Source organism: Rhinatrema bivittatum, chromosome 1, assembly GCF_901001135.1.
Source record: "Rhinatrema bivittatum chromosome 1, aRhiBiv1.1, whole genome shotgun sequence".
Classification (NCBI taxonomy): Eukaryota; Metazoa; Chordata; class Amphibia; order Gymnophiona; family Rhinatrematidae; genus Rhinatrema; species Rhinatrema bivittatum.
In genome coordinates, this window is record NC_042615.1 from 473538615 (window position 1) to 473556915 (window position 18301).

An 18301-nucleotide genomic window follows, 5' to 3' on the forward strand; every position below is an offset into this window, starting at 1 on the left:
ATTTGGTTTAAAAGCTGCTCTATATCCTTTTTTAAAGGTTAGCGCCAGCAGCTTGGTTCCTCCCTAGTTAAGATGGAGACCATCCCTTTGAAAAGATTCCCCCTTCTCCAAAAGGTTCCCCAATTCCTTACATAACTGAACCCCTCTTCCTTGTACCATTATCTCATTCATACATTGAGACTCTGGAGCTTGGCCTGCCTCTGGGGACCTGCAAATGGAAAAGGGAGCATTTCAAAGAACACTGCTCTGGAGGTTCTGGATTTCAGCTTTCTACCTAAGATCCTAAATTTGGCTTCTAGAACCTCCCTCCCACATTTTCCTATGTCGTTGGTGCCCACATATACCATGATAGCCAGCTCCTCACCAGCACTGTCTAAAATCTTATATTGGTGACGTGTGAGGTCCCCCACCTTCGCACCAGGTAGACATGTTACCAGGTGATTCTCATGCCCACCAGCCACCCGGCTGTCTACATTCCTAATAATCAAATGACCAACTATGACGGCCGACCTAACCCTTCCCTCCTGGGCAGTAGCCCTGAGAGACATATCCTCGGTGTGAAAGGACAATTTAATTAGAGCCTTGAAATATTCCCTGTCTATTTCTTACCATTTTGCATTCTTCATGAAACATCTAGAATTCATCAGCTAACTTTTTTCTTCATCTAGAAACCTAAAATTATTTAGTTACTGTGCCTCTCTTTCATCCTCAAAATACATTTTAAGAACACTAAAACCTGCCAAACACATGTAATCAATCAAGCATATTTTTCATTCTTCATTGCTCATCTTCTTGCCTAACAGAATACTATTGCTCTAGTTTCTTATACTGTAGTGTTTTATAGTCTCATATGCTATTCTTCCTCACAGTATACACATGCCTTCTCTGGTTAATATTCAATTCAATCACCTAGTTTATTTATAGTCCATCCCAATGTGATCATGTATTTCTCTCCTCCACTGATTTCAGAGCTTTTCTAGTCACCTATGATCTCATTTTAAATGCCTTTATTTTTCATTTTTTAATATCTCAACTTGCATTTATTTTAAACCCTGAGTTTCTTTTTATACATTCGTTCATATTCTGCATTCTTCCATTCACAGACTGCTCTCCTTTTCATCCTTTCCCTGCTGAAAATCTGCACTATTCAGTTTATAGGACTTTTTTTTTTCTTTTAATAGAAAAACCTTTTACAAGAAAGGTCGATCAAACACATCAGGGCCAATTTTCAAAGATTTTATGTTCCTAACTTTTCTAGTCAAGTTCATAAATTGTCTCTTTTGAAAATTTACCAGGGCTAAGTGCCTAAATTTAGGCTCCTAGAAGTCTAAAGTCAGTGGGGTAGATTTTCTAAATTTGCGCGAGGGCGTACTTTTGTTCGCGCACCAGGCACAAACAAAAGTATGCTGGATTTTATAAGATACGCGTGTAGCCGCACATATCTTATAAAATCCGGGGTCAGCGCGCGCAAGGGGGAGCACATTTGTGCAACCTGCGTGCGCCGAGCCCGGCGCGCATTGCCTGTTCCCTCCGAGGCCGCTCCAAAATCGGAGCGGCCTCGGAGAGAACTTTCCTTCGCCCTCCCCCCACCTTCCCCTCCCTTCCCCTACCTAACCCACCCCCCTGGCCCTATATAATCCCCCCTACCTTTGTTGCCAGATTTACGCCTGCTTTTAGCAGGTGTAAATCTGCGCGCGCCAGCGGGCTGCTGGCGCGCCATCACCCAACCTGGGGGCTGGTCCGGAGGCCTCGACCCAGTGGCGTAGCCAGAATTGATTTTTTGGGTGGGCACAAGGTTAACATGGGTGGGCTGTAGGCATGCAGGTCTACTAGTTGTTTTTTTACTGATAAATAATGCCAAATTATGCAGCATAGCATTCACATCTACACCTAAGTATGAGGTTTACTTAATGATACAAACATAATTCACGGTGATTTGTGGTACTTTAGCCTTCTTATTATTACGATTTTATACACGGCTCCTACCTGTCCATAAATTTTGAGAGAGCGGTTGTGTTGCTTATATTTAAATTGCTAACATCTCAAAATATAGATATATATTTTTACCTTTGTTGTCTGATCTTTGTATTTTTCTAATCAGTTGGTCCTGGTCTCTTTTTCCCATTTTTTCCCTTATAGCTCATTTCCTAATTCCTTTTCAGTGTCTTTCTTCTATTACTGTCTTCTTCCCTTCCACACACACACACACACACACACACATACACATACACGCTTTCTCTCACAGACTCCCTCTCACACACTCAAGCTCTCACTCTCATATGCTCTCCCCCCCCCCCCCACAAGCTCACATTCAAGTTCTCACTTTCTCACCCCTCCCCAGGCTTATATTCTTATGCACACACAGACGCACATCCAGGCACCCATTCTCACCCACACACATAAACCCAGACTCCCATTCTCACCCACAAACCCATGCTCCCAGTCTCACCCACACATATTCAAGCTCCCATTCTCATCCATACATAAACACATTTAAGGTACTATTCTCACCCACACATACACACATTCAAGCACCCATTCTTATCCACATATTCAAGCTTCCATTCTCACCCACCCACACAAACCCAGGCTCTCATTCTCACCCATATATACACACATTCAAGCTCCCATTCTCACCCACCCACAAACCCAGGCTCCCATTCTCAACCACACATACACACATTCGAGCTCCCATTCACCCACATATTCAAGCTTCCATTCTCACCCACATACACACCCAGGCTCCAGTTTTCACCCACACACACACACTCCCATTCTCATCCACACATACACATTCAAGCACGTGCACAGCTTCCGCTTTCTCCCCCAAAGCAGGAAGATCAGCTGCCTCTCCTGCTGCCACCGGACTCCTGCTATCTTCGGGCGTCGGGCCGTACAGCCCGCCGAACTTCCTGTCGGGGGGGGGGGAGCGGAAGCGCAGCGCACAATGTCCGCTTCCTCCCTCCCCCCCCCAAGCAGGAAGATCGGCGGGCAGTACGGCCCGACGCCCGAAGATAGCAGGAGGCCGGTGGCAGCAGGAGAGGCAGCGGGACTTCCTGCTTTGGGGGAGAAAGCGGAAGCTGTGCGCGGCGCTTCCGCTCCCCCAAACAGGAAATTCGGCGGGCCGTTTGGTCCGAAGATAGCAGGAGAACGGGTGGCAGCAGGAGAGGCAGCTGATCTTCCTGCATTGGGGGGGAGGAAGCGGAAGCTGCGCGCGGCGCTTCCGCTCCCCCCCCCCCCCCCGAACAGGAAGACCGGTTGGCCATACGGCCGCAGCAGCGCTTCCCCATGTGTGCCGTGATGGCGCGCGAGGCGAGGGTTCTCTTGTTCACTGTCGCGGGGATGGGATCCCGCGACAGCCTTACAGTTCCGGTGCCAGTTGGGTGGGCCTGGGTCTAAGTTGGGTGGGCACCTGCCCACCCAGGCCCACCCGTGGCTACGCCACTGCCTCGACCATGCCCCGGGCAGGCGCCACGCCCCCGGTCCCGCCCCGAACTGCCCCCTGACCCCGGTCCCGCCTCGAACATGCCCCCTCCCCGCCCCTTTTACGAAGCAAAATAGGTGCGCAGGCGCGCGAGGGCCCTGCGCGCGTAAATCCAGCCGGATTTACATGCGCAGGGCATTTAAAATCCAGCCCAGTGTGTTTGTCCTGCTATGTTTGGTACTTTGCTGGACAAATTCTGGGATTAAAGGGACCAATGGCCAGAAAAAGCAGAACCCCAAAAGTACACAAGTATCACAGGGATCTGCACACACTTCCTGTCCAAATTCCACCCTCCACCACCCCTAGAGGAGGCTGAAGTGATAACTGATATGTTTTTAAAGTTTACAGTTTGGCAACAGGTCTGCCCCTAACCCCTCCCCTTCATCACAAATGTCAGGGTCACAAGGCCAGGACTCCTACTCCACCATAGCCCTCCTCTTGTATCTCCTTTTATTTAACAACAATCTCCCTGGTATTTCAGTGGAGGCATGGAACAACCCCTAGGCTCTTGCCCAACCCCCAAACCCTATTCTCCAAAATTAAAATTTGGTCCACAGAGGCCGAGACCCCCACCCTAGCCCATCCCCGGAGTCCATATCTCACCAAATTCACCCTGGTGGCCCAGTGGGAGCCCAAAATGAACCCTAGGCTCTGGGCCCAGTAGTTGACAGTTTTCAAAATGGTGCTGCCAGGTCTTTGCACCTACAAGCAGACACCGGGTCCAGAGCCTAAGGGGCCGCCCAAACAAACGTGAACAAAACCCCTCACCGCTCATTGAATATATAACTGTCAACCTGAACACAGACACCCCAGCCATCATCCTAGGAGACTTTAACCTCCACGTAGACGACATCCCCCCCCCCCCCTCATCCTGCGAATCACTGCTCAACTCCTTGAACGCAATAGGCTTTCAGCAACTCATCAACTCTCCCAAGTACAAAGCAGGACATTCTCTCGATTAGATATTCATCAATTCCCCTATGAACGCCCCTCAGTCCCCATCCTGCACACCCGTTCCATGGTCTGACCATGCACTTATAAAAGCACACTTATCCATAAAGACCTCTACAATCCCCCCCCCCCCCCCCAATATAACAATAACATTTACTTAAGAACATAAGAACATGCCATACTGGGTCAGACCAAGGGTCCATCAAGCCCAGCATCCTGTTTCCAACAGTGGCCAATCCAGGTCATAAGTACCTGGCAAGTACCCAAAAACTAAGGAAACCCTGTACCCAAGGAAACCCTGTACCCAAAAACTAAGGAAACCCTGTAATAAAGATACCAGCAGTCATTTGATTTTCCTTCAACCATTTTAAATGGGCCTCAATGATGGTAATTTTAAACACTGCTCATGCCTCTTGCAAGTTTTTAAGCTAGTGGAGTTCTCCTTTCTGTTTGCTTGTTTTTTTTTTTGTTTTTTATTTTTAACAGATGTCCTCATTTGTGAGAAAAAGATAATTTTTCAGAATGCAGCCCTGGAGGTTCTAGATTTCAATTTCCTAACACCCTGAATTTAGACTCCAGAGCCTCCCTCCTGTACCTTCATCATTGCTACCCATGGACCATGTCAGCCAGTTTCTCCCCAGCACTCTAAAATCTTATCCAGGTTGGGGGGGGGGGAGGGGAAGGGCAGTAATTCAGGTTACCAGGCCCACGCACAAGATTCTTTTTTTTTTTTTAAAGGATTATAGCCAGTTAACTGCTACATTTTTTTTGAATACAGCCAATTAAGTCTAAAGTTATCGGGCTGCATGAGGTGGGATAACTTTAGAGCAGCACTCAGTCAAGTCTTGAATTAGCAGAATAACTTCTTTGGCTAACTCCAAATATTAGAGTTAGCCATATAAATTATCTGGCTTACTTAATCCCTCTCTAGAATGCCCCCAAAACACACCTTACTTTATCAGCTAAATTTTATCTGGATGATGATTTATATGACTAAAATTTAAACGGATAAGTTCCAGGGATATTCAAAACTTGGCATTTAGCTGAATAACTTACATGTTATCCAGCTAAATGCCTTTGAATATCATCACTTTGTATTTTGATATGAACAGATCCTCTTTTTTTATCAATGATTGTTATTACACATGCCTTTCTCCTGAAAACACTGCTCATACAAACAAATAAAATATATCAATAAAATCAGACCCTACAGCTGAAGTGGAGAGTCATGCCAACTGAAAAAAGCAAGCAATGAGATAAACTGATATTAGGGGGCAAGGTTTTTTTGGATCTCTAAGCAATATATTTAGCAATTTTAGAGCTGAATTGCTTCAGCATATATTCCCTTGCTCAGTGACAATACTGTGCACAGCCATGCTGTTATGTTCAGTGGTCCGAGGGTTATCCCAACGGACCGCCGCGTTCACCTCCAGCCCGGCAAGGCGGGCGCGCCGTGTCCCAGTATGGGGACTGGCATCCTGTGCGCTGCACCGCCGCACATGTCGGGGCAGGTGCGATGCGCTTGGGTATTGTGCAGGGGTCCTCGCACCGGGGCGTCCCATGTGCCGGTCATCCTTGGCTCTTCCTGCTCTTCCCTGCTTTTGGCGCGCTCGCGCGGGACAGCTTGGCCTCTTAAAGAACCAGCAGTAGGGCAGACTGGTTCTGAAGCCCCATGGCCTTCACTGATGACCTCATCAACCAGGGCCTATTTAAGGCCAGGCCCTGCCTTCAATCAGGGTCTCAGTAATGGGTCCTGCTCTTCAGAGAGTGCGAGTTGTCTGCGTTCCTGATCCCAGCGTTCCTGACCCTGCCTTGTTCCTGATTCTAGCGTTCCTGTTCCTTGTCTCCACTATCCCCTGGATTCATTCAATGCTGCTTCAGCCCTCATCTTCTGGTCCTATGCTTGGGAAGACCTGCGCCTAAGTCGTGCCAGCCCCAGTACCCAAGGGCTCAACCTGCGGGGAACTAGGGTTGGTATACGTAAAGGTCCAGTTGGGTCTTCTCTCCCAGATCTGCCACCCGATGAGGACCTCCAGGGGCAATCCTCTGGAGGTAGCAAGAACTTTGCCTTGGCTTAAGGGTCCACTTTTCCAACACATGCAGGGAGTCCACAGCATGATTTCTGGATAGAGCCTTTCACTCCCCAGGATCAGCTTGGGCTGTGTATGGTGTAGAGGCAGCGTTCCGAGCTCCTGGGGAAGGGAATCATGATCATTGTTAAGGGTGACACCTGGTAGCCAGATTTGGCATCCATGATACAAGGTTCTGGAAAGCATAGTGATGCAACGCTTTCAGACTCAGGGCCATTACTGTAATGACCAGACTAGAACAGTGGGAGGGGTCTATTAAATTATGGGAAAAAATTCCTGTGAAATTGTGAATGAACCATCATGGTGCCAGAATCCCAGGACTGGTTCCCATCGAGCTGGAAGAAAAAAGGGGAAAGGAGGCAGTACCTGGCAAATAAACAAAAGCATGTATTGCTTTAATTATATTCATAAAGTTTATGTGACTGGCTTGCACCAGCAAACAAACACATTGTGCACATTCAAAGTAACATAACTATATCAATCAGTATGATTAGTACATCAAATTGTAAGATTATGCTAATTCTCAGCTCATACTCTGAAATTACAGATATCTTTAAACGTTTCATATTGATATTAGGGACAACGAATCCCGAACAAATTTTTCCCAAAATTCCCTTTAGGACTGCCCGAAATTTGGGTCCCCCCATATTTCAAAGGCCTGAACCACGGGAAATACGATATTTCCCACGGTGGGCAGAAAACGAAGCCCGAACCGAAAGTTTTGGGCTTTGCACATCACTAATTGATATAGTAACTATGGGGTAGTTCCTTGGCTCAGCCACAACCCTGCATTTTAGAATATTCAAATTTGGTCTTCTGTCCAATGTAGTAGGTGGCACTCAGGCAAAACTGTGGATGCAATTTACTTGAGCTTCAGGAAGAGACAGAAGTTAACTGCCTTTAATCTGGCAACCTTTGTTGGCGAATGGATAGCATTGTTTTTGTATATCTCAGTCTCTCTGTACCTCTACAAACACATACATATATCCTCTATAATCTTTATATGAGCCTTGACTCAGATCTGCGGTGTTTTCTATACCTCTTCACTAATATCTGGAAATCAGTTTTTATCATCCAGACAATGCTACCTTTGTTTACTACTTTATTGACCTTACTTTTGAGATCATTATATTAACTTAAACTTGTATTGCTTCATAGTTTGAATATTGGGATTGTTTTCTCAATGGCCTCCTAAAGTTCCAAATCTTTCAGGTCCAATGTGTCCTAAATGATGCTGCTCACTTCCTTGTTCAGTCTAAAGGGCACAAAAATATCAATATCCTCAGGGAGCATCACAGGCTTATAATCTCTTTCAGATCCAAGTTCAGAATTGTACTACTTGATTTCAAAATATTCCATGCACTTGCCTTTGTCTACCTGTCTGACATAATTCTATCATGTTCCTATTCTTCTATTTCTTAATTCATAATTTAACCATGATTGTTGGCAGATTTCCCCTTGTTTCTGCATCAATCTAGAAGTACCTTATTTTGCCTCATCTCATTACTACTCTTTCCTGTCATCTAAATTTAAGATGGTCAAACACTATAGATATTAGTTTGTTCAACCATTTCCAGATGCTTTGTCTGCTGTCTCCTTCAGCTTTCTTACTTCTCTGCAAACACAATACCAATCCCCGTCTTTATACGTTAGAATTCTTTTACAACACTGAAACAAACTATTACCACATCAATATTTTAGTGCAATCTGCAATTTACCTGTATATTCTGGCAAGATCTAGTCTAATCTTGCACTTATATCCCACATTTTCAGCCCTATAGGACTGCTCAAAGTAGTTTAAAATATATTTTTAAAAAATAGATGAATAATTACAATACCACATATCATAATACTATTCAAAAATACATCTTTAAAAAAATGCATAAAAATATTCAAAACAATATATAGTAATACACACTTAAAAAAATAAAAGAAAAATAATAAAAGAAAAACCCTAACTGCAACTAAAGAACACTCCCTAATTTCAACAGGGAATGGAGCAACTAGGACACAATTTATAAACATAATACAAAAATTAAAATAAAAAAACAAACTTCAGTCCCCAAGGCAATGAAACACTACCCAAAGAGCCCTCCTAGCCCCCAGAACACTTCACTAATGATGCTATCTCCCTAAAAAGTGGCAGCTTAGATGGTCCTAAATGCTCTGTAAGGCGCTCTGCATGAGGCGATCCCTTGTAGGATGCCCCTTCAAAGTCATCCCACTTATCATCCTTAGCTCACACTGCATTGACCTGATGAAGGAAGTTTAGCTCTCATAAGCTAGTCGCAAGTGTATCATTAGTTCAATATAATTGTTTTACCTGCAACTTGCCTTTATTTTTATGTCTCCCTGTGTTCAAATCCCATTTCAAGACCCACCTTCTCTTCTTTTCTTAGAAGGGATAATTTTAGCTTGTGTATTTTGTGTAGATTGAAAAAAATGTGTTTTACTGTATCTTGTATGTCACTGTAAAGTATTTTGTATGAAAAGCATGTATAATAAAATGAAATTGCATTGCATTATATTTACCAAGGTTATTCGCTGCTCTAACTATAGAGGCAGAACAAATGGGAAGCCTAAATTATCTAAGCTGTCTATGTTAGTGATGGCCTTTAAAACACTAGGGAAAAAGTGTGCTAGTTTCTGTAGCTGTATTACAGCAAAAATAAAATAATAAAGCAATGTAGTTCTGTACTTATATACCACATTTCTTGAGAGCATAGGATGCTTTACAGATGGCAACATAATTGCACTGAATAGCCATAAAATGATACAAAAATGTTGTGGATGATCCAATTGCAATCTCCAGGCCCCATGGGCAACCATATTAAACTCCCTTGCCTTGCATGGGATTGCCCCCAAGTTGTCCACAACTGCCCTGCCAATAGCCCACAGATTTAAAGAATGATAGGCAGCATTTTAGGAGCCTGTTCTTTATTATAAACAACTATTTTAGTAATCTTAGAGAAAAAACTTTAGCAAGCATGTAGAAATTTGAACCTGTGGACCTCAGGTTGCTATAGGCAGGTGTCTAAGACAGCAGCATTATCTTTGGAAATGTCAGCATTACCAGATTGATTAAAGGATTAGGCCATCAAATACCATTGCAGTCCTTTCAGCAAATAAACTGGCTTCAGTTTGTTAGTAAACTAGGTACATAACCCATCTGAGGGCACCATAAATTCTCCACTATTTATTTATTTATTTTTTTGTTTATTTAGGCATTTTATATACCATTGTTCCAAGAGAAGATCACAGTGGTTTACATGATTTGCATACCTATTCATGGTCAACAGTCATATACTGTGTCAGCATTCACCTTCTAGTTTAATACCGCATTGTATATATATTCTCGCCTCTGCTGTCTGCTGCCTACCACGACCTCTGCTTGGAATGGCCTTGTCATCTTCTTGCTGGCCTACTGTTCCGTGATGGATTCTTCCCCAAACAGAGGCCTGCACCTAAGCCCAGCTGGCTCCAGCACCCAAGGGCTCAACCTGAGAGGAATGAGGGCTGGTATTGGTGTATTTCCTGTTGCGCCTTTGATCCAGTCAGCTCTGCCTGCTCACGGTGAGGACCTGCAGAGTTCCTCCTTGTGGGTAGCGCCAATCTCACCTCAGTCCAAGGGTCCACATTCACAACAGATTGCCCGAGGCCATGGACCCAGAGGTTCTAGCCACGTTGAAAGCCATTCCCAGCCTAGCCCAAATCTACAGTCCTTCCAGTTGGCTTTGGAACACTTCGTGGCAGACATGAATCGACTTTACACACACCTAGACTCATTGACTCTCCCACTTCTCCCCTCCACTTGCTGCACTTCCCGTGCTACTTCCTGACTCCTGTTGGGCAGCAATTCCATTGCCAGCTCTTCCTAGTTATGCCGGAGATGGGGATTTCTGAATCAATGCCATATGTATTTTTTCCTCCAGTCAGCACTCTTCCCGAATGACTCCATCAAGACAATATTAATTCTATTTCTCCTCGATGGTAAGGTTCTGGCCTGGGCTTCCCCCCTGTGAGAGCACTCTGATCCTCTTCTCACAGACCGCCAACAATTTGTCTCAGAAAACAGGTTTTTGATGAGACAGGTCGATTGCCCATGATGGGCTCAGACCTCCTGCACATGCGCCAAGGAAGCCTATTATTAATGGACTAGGCCATTGAGTTTTGAAACCTGGCCACTGAGACAGGGAGACAGTCTACACACAATATTCTTGGTGGGTTTAGCACCCAGGATTAAAGATGAACTCGCAACATGAGAACTTTCCACCTCTCTTGAAGGTCTCATCAATCTCACGGGGAAAATTTACAGATGACTTTAGGAGTGAGCCCAAAAGAACCTCTCAGTTCAACATGGTCCCTCCAGAGAACTGCTCCATTCTAAGGTTAACCCCATCAAACCATCATGGGATTTACTAGAGGAGCCCATGCAACTGGGTGGAACGCATCTCACGATCGCAGAGAAAACTTGATACCATCAATTAGGCCTCTGCTTTTATTATGGAACTTCTGGTCACCTACTGGGTCAGTGACCAGAGAGAAGGGGAACCACCCTATGCTATAAGATACAACAATAAGTGACCCTCGGTCTGGCTACTCCATCACCATAGTCCCTGTTGCTGGCCTCCCTTGAACAATCCGCCACATGTTTCACCACCCAAGCTTTGATGGACTCTGATGCTGGGGGTACTTTGTACACCAGGAACTCATTGAACAGTAACAAATTTCCAAGATTCCCTTGGCACTGCTTTTGGTGCTTTCCTCCATCCATGGGGACTCCCTTCTCGGTTTGGTCACCCATACCATGCTACTGCTCACACTAAGATTAGGTCCCGCACACTCTGAACTCATCACCTTACACATTCTCCCAAGAGATGTGAATCCACTCATCCTGGGCCTACCATGGTGGAAGAAGCACCAAGCACAATTTGATTGGTCCACAATGGACCTCACCCATTGGGGACCGAGGTGCATAGGATATTGTTTGAGGCCCGAGACATGTCCCCATTCACAGATCATGGCTGCCACCCTTCCAAACATTCTCACCTCTGGCAAGGAGTCACGAGAGACTCAAACCGCCCCACGATCCCTCTGGGGGAATACTCTTAAGATACGTTTTCTACAACTGAAGGACTAGCTGGCTCAAGAGAGATCAGAACACAAAAACCTAGAAAAGGAAAACAATCTGATATGAAAAGATTTGCAACTCTAGTTACCAAGAAAGATCAAGAAATACAAACCCTGCACGACCTCCTGTAACTAGAGAAGAAAAGGAATCATTGTCTATTTGATCCCATCGGTTTGGTTTTTGAGAAGGAAAAAATTAGTCTCACCCCAATAATGGGGCCTGTTCTCTGTCAAAATAACCCAGAGGTGATCATACCTTCACCAATGGCAAAGGGTTCAGTCCCCGGAATTGCACAAATCATTTGGTTGTAGAACCTACTGCCAGAACCAAGAGACTGATAGGGGTCCGAATCACTATGGTTGGTTCCCCTGCAAATCCCAGGCCTCTATAGGGGAGCTTATCAGAGGGGTACTGTTACACTTGGCAGGCTGCGGGCTATTCGCATGTACTGTCGAGCTCACCACCTGACCCAACAAGTGGGTGTGCCACGCTCCTGCCTCCGATGCTGTCTTGCTGCTGATCCCTTGTGGCATAGAGTCTTCTGCCAGCTCACTATGCACAGCCAGACGCCAATACTGCCTGTCTTCCGTGGTCCAGATGCCACTGACATCTCCCTGTACCCGTCTCCAGGCATGCACGCCTCTCTTGGATATTTAAAAGGCCCATGGCAGAAAAGCCCTACGGATCTTCCTGATGTCATCAGAAGCTCTGCCCCATAAAAGGGCTCCTCAGATATTACAGGCTTGCGTCAGCAATAGGTCGAATTCCTCGGAGTAGCAGTTTGCCTCTTTGTTCCTGGTTCCTGATCCTGTTTGAATTCTTGTGCCTTGTCTTCAGTTCCTGTTTCCTGTTCCTGCTTCCTCGGAGTTCCTGTGTCTTTGTTCAGTGAACCCTTGACTGTCTTTGTTCCCCTCCTTGCTGTTTCGCCTTGCCTGTTTCCCTCTGAAATGACTCCTTGGCTTGACCTCAACTTTGTCTTCATTTGGACCTCTGGCTTGACTTCAGACCTCCTTTGACCTCGCTGGATTGCTGCATGCCCTGACCTCGGCTTGTTCTCATCTCTGCTGGCTGCTGCCTGCCCCAACCTCTGTTTGGACTGACCTTGTCACCTTCTTGCTGGCCTACTACTTCCATGACAGATTCTTGCCTGCGCAGAGGCCCGCTCCTAAATCCTGCTGGACCTGGCACCCAAGGGCTCAACCTTAGGGGAATGAGGGCTGGTAGTGGTGAAGTTCCTGTTGGGCATCTGCTTCAGCTACCTCCCCCTGCCGATGGTGAGGACCTGTAGGGTTCCTCCCTGCGGATAGCACCAACCTCACCTTGGTCCAAGGGTCCACACTCGCAACAGTTTTCATTAATAGAATTGCAATTCTTGCAAAATACTTGAAGGCAATTGTGAATTATCCATATTCACAAACCAGGGTCAAATTTTGGATTATGATTTTGGTGTACCTGTGTAATACTACATATTGAGGTCAATATTCAAACATTAGCTAGGTGTATAAGTAGCACTTATCCAGCCAAATAGCAGCAGCTGAATAACTGCTTATGTTCAGCGGCCAATATACAACCAGATAAGTCACTTATCTGGCTATTGGAATAGCTGGATAAGATGTGGAAGGGTGGGCAGTTGAGAGATCGAGGCAGCACTAATAAGCCAAATAAGTTATATGGCTAAATAATGACATTCAGTCTTAGGCAGATAACAGATCCAGGTAAGTTAGGCCTGCTCAATAGCACATCTAATCTTTAATGGATATGACTTATTCACCTAAGTAGCATTTGCTAATGTGATAGTCAATGTTGAATATCCCATCTAAGTTAGCTGTCTATCCAGTTAACTTAGATAACTGTTTAGGTTTTGAATGTCTACCACACTTTGCTTAAACACCAACTTGTTCTCTTTCTATTTCAAAACTTCTCAGAACATTATAAGAATGTGTTATCTTTATTAAAAGAGTAAAAATAATTAGAAAATACAAGAAACATCTAATTTCAGGGGCAATATTGCTTGACATGTGTTACAGACAAAACAAAAACCTTTTGTTTCAAAATGGAGCATTTATTTTAGTTCCAACAGCCACAATGTTCATTACAGTGGTAAAAAAAAAGGATTCTGGCAAACAACAAATGTATTTAGATTCCAAAAATCTAAAGAAGGCAATCATGCAAGAACAGTACAAACTACTAGCAATAAATACAGCATACAAGCTTAGCAGAGTTCAGATTTTCAGTATTCTGGTTACATAGGTTGAATACTAGCAAATGGATTTAGACAATGAATTGCATTTACTATACTCACTGAAAAGTGGCTGCTCACTTGAATCCCATTTGGGATCATTTCAATTTTCCAATAACTATTGTATGAAGCCGTGGAGTGTTTTAAATGAGTAGATGTAATGATTGATGGTTTTTCTAGTTTATGATACTAAAAGAAATTGACTACAGTAGTCTAAGTATCTGGAATGCTGTTAAAAGTACAACTAATATATAATTCAATGAAATTTTAAAAAGAATGATTGTAACTTTCAAGTCGGCATGCAGGCACACATTCATCAGCCCACACCCAGGGACACAGCCATTTTTATAACATATACGTGTGCATGTGCGCATGTTATAAAATATTCTGGCCACATGCACATGTGCACTCAAGTTTAAGTGGGCACGTGCCAGTGCACACAAATGAGGCTTCTACCACATAAGAGGGGGCATTTTAAAAGGGACATGTGCTGATGCATTGCCCATTTTACCAGTTCATTCCTACTTCACCCAGTTAAGGGACAGAGCTTTCAAACCCCTCTAGTTTAATAGCCTTCCTCCCCCCCCCCCCCCCTGTTTAGCCTCAACCTTTAAAACCTCGCTGATCTGCCTAGATTTTTTTGTTTTAACGCTTTTACATCATCCATAGCAGAAGTAAACTTACGCAGATGAAGACCCTGATGTGCGCAAATGCCTATAACTATTTATGCACAAATTTTAGGTTAAATCCCGGATTGTCCATGCCCCACCCTTTTTTAAAAACTTTTCATTTGTGTGCGAAGTGGCATTTACGTGTGAATCTCGGCATCTTTTAAAATTTGCTCTGCACATACTGGCCCAACATATTAGGTCGTCCCCTAATTGATACACATGTTGGGCTATTAAAATTCATCTTAAGTGCTGTGGCAAACTTTGAAGATTTAGTAACTAGATTCTATCAAGACAGATTTTGAAAAACTGAAAATGTAAATCTAATGAAGTGATCCATAAAATGTAAGTAATTGGAATATCTTTGGAATATTTTTAATTATCTAGCAACAGTTCTCTCAAGGTTTGGTGTAAGCTACTGCACTCAAGTTGCATAGGTACAGGTTAATGATGTAACACCTACATCTGAATGAAGAAAATAAATTACTACAAAAAGGTCAAGTTTAATGTTGTTTTCTTTGATTCCACATAGAAAAGTATGTGTTGTTGTGATGGAGTGTTTGCTCCTTGTGGGAGGAAAAGATGGCTGCCACAGGAAACTACAGTTCCCAGGATGCTTAAGAGCAGAGGCTGGACTGGGTGACTGACAGAGAGAGAGAAAAAGGAGGGTCTGGCGATTGGAATTCTAGGTGAGGGAGGGCAGGGATTCCCAGGACATTGATTAAATGAGAAATAGGTGTGTTGACTCAAGTGAAAGAGAGAATGAAAAAGCAGTTTCTTATGCAGGCAGTAAGGATAGAATCTGCCAGCAGCTTGCAAGGCCAAAAGAGGACGACAGTCTATGAGGGTCATATCCATTAAGCCAGCGAGTGGACAAGTTATCAGACTAAAGTTAGCCGAATAATTTGTCCCAGATATTCAGCATGACAAGTAGCCAGATAAAAACCCTAACAGGCTATTTTTAAATATAACCATTTGGATTTTGAGTTACCCAGCCTTTACTACTTAACCAAATATCTTTTTGACATCCAGTTAAGTGGCTGCAAATGCAATATATGGAATGTGCTAGAGTGCTAACTCTAGCACTCATGAACTGAAATGAAAATGCCAATTTTTGTGGCTGGTTGTACCACGTTTGAAATCTACAGGAGTCAAATCAGAAGCCACTGTAGCAAACCCCTTCTTTCAGCCTCACATCATTTTAAATACATGTTAAAGAATTTGCCACTATTTTGCAAATCTGATTCAGAGATATCCATGATCGCTGTACTATCACAGATGATTCAGTATTAATATGATGTCAAAGATGACTTGGTATGCAAGAATAAGTTTAAAAACACATTAAAATCCAACACTTTAAAGCAGGTTGTAAACTCTAATAGAGATTTATTAATTTTTTCCTTCCATACAAATATTACTCCAGATTTAACAATGAAAATATTCCAAAAAGAAAAAACCAGAGAAATTGTAGGGAATTAAAAGTAGAGCAAAATCAAAAAAGCCTCCAACCTCCATATAGTCTTATATGGAGAGAGATAAACCATAATCAGCAACTGCATCCTGAGACTAGAACTTGCAAGAATATATAGGGTTCATTCTATACAAGAGAGAATGATATGTTGTTAAGGAAGACTGTATTAAAATGCCTGCAGTGCTTACACTGTTGCACTTTGAAGTCATATCTTGGCATTGACTGAATAAAGAACTAGAAGCCTGTAAAAGCATGTAAAGCATGCTGACCATTAAAAACAGATGCAACCAAAGAAGCCTTTCAGGGGTGTTATACAGAGCTAATAAATAATGCCAACATGTAGGCATAGAGCTGCTTGTCTAGGGAACAATATTTTATTTATAATCAAAAGTTACTATAGTCAGCACAAAAGCAATTCACTATTATACACAATAATATAGCCACTGATTTTAAGACATGGACTCAAAAGAAATTCATCTGAGGCAATTGGTCCATAGAATAGAAGCTCTTTGGAGTTTCAAAATCTTGTTCAATATTTGGACATCTTCCATGCTGTCCTCAGCCCCTATCACCCACAAACCACAAGCCTGCAGAGCACTATGTTAAAGTGGAGATCATCATCATCAATATCATGAAGGAAACATTCAATGAGAAGTATATGTTGATCTTTTAAACTAAAGGTACACAGCAATAAGTGGAGTATCTCCAGTACAATGTTTGATAAGCAGACATTTAAGGTTATCAATATCATGTATAACACCTCTATCTACTGTAAAGGAACATGCTATCATTAAACATGACAGTGTCACTGGGGTAAAAGCACTTATAAACTGTCCAGGTCCTGTAAAGCAACAGAACATAATGTAAAGCATCAAACAAGTAACACTGGGCAACAAATTTTCACAAAATTCATGTTACGAAAATGAAATTAGTCAATTCTTATACATTTCCATGTGCTAAACAAGAATATGACTGTGAAAATGCAAAATTGGCTCTAGTTCTTTTGTAATATGCAATAATATAATTACATCTTGAATTGTATGCCAATAGTAGGAGACCTACGGTTAATACCGTTTGAAAAATGAAGTCATAGACTACGTCTTAGATTTCTTTGCTTGTCTCTTGTACACCTGTTCGGGAACATCTCTGCGGAGTGTCCAGCAGCAGTCAGCCAGCATGAATATTTCAAATGCTCACCCTTTCTGACTGGGCTTCATATAGTACACTGCTGATGTCAGCTTACTCAGCAGCAGCATGGCAGTAGAACTGCATTGCATCAGAAAATGATGTAATAAACTCTGGATGATGTGTGCATGATGGTATTATGCAATACGATGCAATATTACATCATTCTAGGCTTATTTAAAGTCCTACTGGATAATTTTACATGACTAAACATAGAAAGTGAACTATATTAAATATCTTCAAAACGAGAGCCAATAAAACTTTTCATGGTCATATTCATGTTCAGCACATCAAGATACTACAGAGTAGGACCTTTTTAGGTCAGTAACACTTTCATTGTTGCCCAGTGTAATAGCAACCTGCTGCACTAGTCTTGTAACATATTGCTTCATATTTGTTTGGAAGAACAATGGAAAAAGTAAGATTAATCTTACCTGATAATGTACTTTCCTTGAATATTGCTAGACCAGTCATTACAAATGGCATTTCCCCTCTCCACAACCAATGTAGACAGGGGACACACTTTTTTCAAAACCTCACTCAAGGGTTGAATGGAACCCAGAATTGTGTAACCAACACACTCATTAGATGCTACCAAGAGTTGTATTAGAGCACCAATTGCTGATTTGAGATAACTGAATATCAGACTAAATCATGAGGGAATACTAACTGTCACTCAGGAGTGCATATTTTGGACAGGGATATCTTCTAAGGATACAGGAATAAAAGGGAAGTTGATATTCCAATGAAGCTATGCTAAAGGCTGAAGTTGGAGAGATGAAATTAGATCACAAGCAGACAATTAATAATCTAGCATTAAAAACAGCCACAGAACCTGAAGACTGGCCAATGTAAAGCTAATTTCTAAAAAGTTCTCTAAGGGTGATCCTGGAATCTAGAGATCTATGAATCTGATGTTGTTGCTGGGCAAAATAGTAGGCATCATCATTAAAAACAAAATTATTGATCAATTAGACATGATTGATTGGGAAGGAGTCAACATTGATTTATCAAAGGGAAGTCTTGCCTTTTGTTATGACTGTTGGCCACGGCCGCCCATGGCCAACACAACTCATGTCTTG